Consider the following 4,494-nt stretch of genomic DNA (forward strand, 5'->3'; position numbering starts at 1 on the left):
CTGTCGTAAAGCAACAGAGAATCGGGTTCCAGAAAAGGTGGCGTTTGGGCGAAAAATTTGCATAGATAGATCCTCTTGCTAGTTTTGTTTCTGTTTTCATTTAGTAAGGTAGGGACAAAAGAAGAACATCGATAATGTCTTAAAAGTGTACAGGATTTTACGGTTGAGACTGAGTGTATAAGTACTATGTATGTCACCCTTTCTGAAAAGTCAGTGGGACATCCTCGGGACTCCTTAACAGGAGGCACGGCCCGATCCTTTTGTAGTTCATAAGCGTGATGATTGGGTGTTCACGCCGTTGTGTGACATGTGCCACCCTTAAACCTTGTTACGACGCTGGCACATTACCCGTCTGACGTGAACTTGGGAGGATCCTTTTACTCTTCGAGTGGTGCAAAAAGTTAGTGTCCTTTATACGCGTCGGTATTCTGGTTGCAGGTTGTCACGCTGATTTTCTAGTTGGATTCGAGCCCTAGCTTTTTAGTTCCATACGAGGTGTTAGTAGCCGGGAGCCGGCGTTTTTAAATGGCTACCCGTGGGTTGCGGGGAGTCAGTTGCCAGTGTCCGGCGAGGATGCACTTCTGAAGTCTGACCACCCCCACCCCGACGCGGGGGGCCTTCCAGCAAGATGGGTGGTTCGGCCGGCCCGGTCGCGCCGGGGGCCGGCTCTCGAGTGTGAGCCCCCTGCGCTGCGGTGTGGCCACGCGCAGTACTGGGCTCTGGACGGCAGGCGGCGCCTCTCGAGTGTGAGCGCTCTGTGCTGCGGTGTGGCCGCGCGCAGTACTGGGTCTGGGCGGCAGGCGGCGCCGGGAGCGAGCCAGCGGGCCTCGACAATCTGCAGGTTCGAGCAGGGGGCCCACAACCACCTAGCGGTCATTGGTTCGGCTTAGACAGGCGGGGCGGGTTGGGCAACCACGGCCCAGGGTGAGAACGTGTCCTGTCTCGCCGTGTCATGTTGCGTCGGCACTGCTTGTCCCCTAGCTGCGGGTTCCCAGAGGGTAGAATTGTGCCCAAGTGACCTGGGCTCCCCAGCGGCGGTTAACGTTGCCTGGCTGTCCCCGGGAGTTTGTTCGTGACTTCCTGTAGTTTCCCCCGCATCGTAGGAGCCCGGGAAGCAGACTTGATTGGTGCCAAGGCGGGAGCGGCAGCGCGAAGAAATGGGCGTCGCACACCGGAAGGGGTCGGAGAGCAGGCTTGGCTGCTTCTCGGAGGGGGAGCCTCGGCTAGCAGCCCCGCGCCTCCGCCACGCACCCAGAAGGTCGCCGCCTGCCTTTGGGATTCCTGCTCCCTCACCCCCACCCCAGAGAATCCAGAGACAACCCTGTGGGGTTTTCCGATCGTGGGGTGTATGTTTGCAGGGAGGGAGGTTCTCCTCCCCAGGGAGTGGTTCGGATCCGGAGAGACTTAGAGGACTTTGGTCCCACCTGGGAGAGGGCACTACTTGCGGGTGTCCTATCTGCGATGTCTTCCTTGCTCCTTTCCTTGTTCGCTCGCTGTGTGACCTTGGAGAAAAAGTCCAGTAACCTCTCTGTGCCTTAATTTCTTTAACGGTAAAATGTGAGAAATGATAGTCCCTACTTGTTAGGATTGTTATGAAAAATAAAGTAGTTATATATGTGTGTGTCAACAGCTTAGGGCAAGCTCTGGGGAGTGTTACATTCTCTACAGGCAGTAGCTTTTAATTGTTAAACCACAGCTTATGTATTAATTTACGTTTCCTCTTTTGAGGGAATTTTGTGGTTAGGAACCTTCCTCTTTGCGTCTTTCATTTGGCCTTGCCTTCTCCGACCAATCGGTGGCTCTCATGATTTTCTAAGTAATTTCAAACATTGACAAAAACTAGTTCATCCCAAGGGGATTCTCCCATATTAAGGCCCGTGTGGGAGCAAGATGCCAGTCAATAGACTGTTACTGTGTCCCTCCTGTGTGTCAGCCTCTTTTCCCTGTTCTACCCACTGCTTGTGCTAAGTGGATCCAAGATCTCCCTCCCTTGTGAGCAAAGTTACCTGTATTGCAGAGACCTCCCCCTCTTCACTCTGAGTTTCCTGAGGCCAGAGACCACGTCTTTATCCCCAGGGCCTGGCACAATTTAGCCATGCAGTAAACGTTTGTTGAGCTCACGTGTCTATCCACAGAAGACTGGCTGAATAAACCACGGTATATCTACAGAATGCAGTTCTGTGAAGCTTTACAAAAGAATGAAGACCATCTCTGTGGAAGGCCACCAGACTCCAGGATACATTAAGTGAAAAAAGCAAGACTGGGACCCTGTATACACTGCCTTCCTTCGAAGAAAGATGTGTGCTTTGCTTACATTTTAAAGAAGAAGCAATGGGAGTATAAATCACAAACTAATAAAAATGGTTGCATATAAGAAGAACAGGATGTAAGAGATGGAAATAAGGGCTAGACTTATTTTCATATATTGTGTTTTATAGTTTGACTTTGGAATCATGTAAATGATTTACATGCTACATTTTTAAACGTTTTTTTTTATTTATTTTTGAGACAGAGAGAGACAGAGCATGAACGGGGGAGGGTCACAGAGAGAGGGAGACACAGAATCTGAAACAGGCTCCAGGCTCTGAACTGTCAGCACAGAGCCCGACACGGGGCTCGAACTCACGGACTTGTGAGATCATGACCTGAGCGGAAGTCGGACACTCAACCGACCAAGCCACCCAGGCGCCCCGCTACATTTTTAAAAGAAAATAGCAAAGCATTTTGCAAAAGGACAAAAAAAGCCATTAATCAAAGTATATCAGGAGTTACTGACATAACTGCATGGAAAAATAAGAAACTGACTTTAAAACTCATTATTTTGACTACATAATCTTAGTGTGACACATCTTAAGGATAAAAAAAATGGCCAAGAAATCAAGCTGCATTTAATAACACTATTTGTTAGTAATAATACTAGTCTTGTTATTTACATGCTATTGCGTGTATTTGTATTATATATATATATGTATAAATAAAATAGTAAATAATTGAATTGATATTGTTGGAAATCAAGGTCTTCAGTGAGAGATGAAAAGATACAGGTATCAAAATCAATGATGTTAGGGATAAGTTGTAAAATGGAAAATTTAAATTGGCAATGGTAGTATGAATTCATGATTAATTTTTCTCTTTCTACAAAATGCATGTATGCAGGCTGTGTCCACTGAGAAGGCCAAGAAGCAATGGCAATCTCTTGGCTATGAGCAGCCCTAGTGTCCAAATGGGTCATCTAAATGCCATTGCCCACTGAAGAGGAACAGAGACCCCTTTCGGAAATGACTGATTTCAGAACCAGGGCAGGGATTGTGTAAGATGAGCCTGTGACATTTTGTTAGGCCAGAAAGCAAGGTAGCTATCAAATACTACTGAGGTTTTGTCAAAAGAACCCAAGAGCAAATAGAAAGGGGCACCCTTTGGCTAAAGATGGAATCGTTTGGGCTCAAGAAAGAATAATGACTGATTTGATCTTAACATATCTATAGAAATCCATGAATATGTAGTAATATTTTTTTAAATCCCTCATTGCTTACCCTTGTATCACCTAAGGAACTAACTCTTTATTTGGAAAACTGGTAAATAAGAGGAAAAAATCAAGTCTCTATTCTGCTGTTATTTCAGGGTACCCAAATAGTTTGAAAAGATAATAAATGCAACAGAAAGGTTAGAATTAGAGATTCACGGGGCGCCTGGGTGGCTCTGTCGGTTAAGTGGCCGACTTCGGCTCAGGTCATGATCTCACGGTCCGTGGGTTCGAGCCCCGCGTCGGGCTCTGTGCTGACAGCTCGGAGCCTGGAGCCTGTTTCAGATTCTGTGTCTCCCTCTCTCTGACCCTCCCCGGTTCATGCTCAGTCTCTCTCTGTCTCAAAAATAAATAAATGTTAAAAAAAAAAAAAATTAAAAAAAAAAAAAGAATTAGAGATTCACTCTTCACAACTCCTAATGAAGCACGGGGACAAGGCAACAATGGCTTAACAGCATGGCTATTCAAAGTATGAGGTGGGGGCCGCCTGGCTGGCTCTGTGGGTGCCACATGTGGCTCCTGATCTCAGGGTTGTGAGTTCGAGCCCCATGCTGGGCATGGAGATTACTTACAAAGAAAAAATTTAAAAAGTATGAGGTGGAATGTGAGTGGGAGACAAAATGGCTGGATGGAGCTAAAAAACCTGAACCCACTGATTTATCTTAACAGTATCACGAAGAGTGAGACACACAGATACCATGTGCAATAGGGAGTACACAGCATCTGTGAAACACTCTTGCACAAAAATTGAACCTTCATCTAATCAAACTCCTAGATGTAACTACCAGATAAGTGGCAAGAAATATGGCAGACAAACAGATGAAAAGAGACTACAATGGTATCATCAGCCCAACAAGGATATGGGAAGTTCCACAACTTAACGTGTCTCTTCAAGAAATAACTCACATGGAAGAAATGGGGTGGAGGGAGAACTGATAGAAATTAAGAGCTTTTAAAGACATCTCAACCAA

General features: G+C 46.4%; 1 long non-coding RNA gene and 1 other non-coding gene across 2 annotated transcripts; both read left to right on the top strand.

Annotated features, from left to right (window-relative positions):
- Nucleotides 1-254: 254 nt before the first annotated feature.
- LOC131508267 (small nucleolar RNA U13) lies at nucleotides 255-358 on the top strand. Its single transcript, XR_009259965.1, has one exon. It is a non-coding gene; the product is annotated as a small nucleolar RNA U13 (small nucleolar RNA).
- Nucleotides 359-744: 386 nt separating this feature from the next.
- On the top strand, nucleotides 745-2,484 carry LOC131506553 (uncharacterized). The gene is made up of 2 exons (XR_009259023.1): nucleotides 745-841; nucleotides 1,104-2,484. It is a non-coding gene; the product is annotated as an uncharacterized LOC131506553 (long non-coding RNA).
- Nucleotides 2,485-4,494: the final 2,010 nt, after the last annotated feature.

The sequence above is a fragment of the Neofelis nebulosa genome, chromosome 3 (assembly GCF_028018385.1).
Source record: "Neofelis nebulosa isolate mNeoNeb1 chromosome 3, mNeoNeb1.pri, whole genome shotgun sequence".
Lineage (NCBI taxonomy): Eukaryota > Metazoa > Chordata > Mammalia > Carnivora > Felidae > Neofelis > Neofelis nebulosa.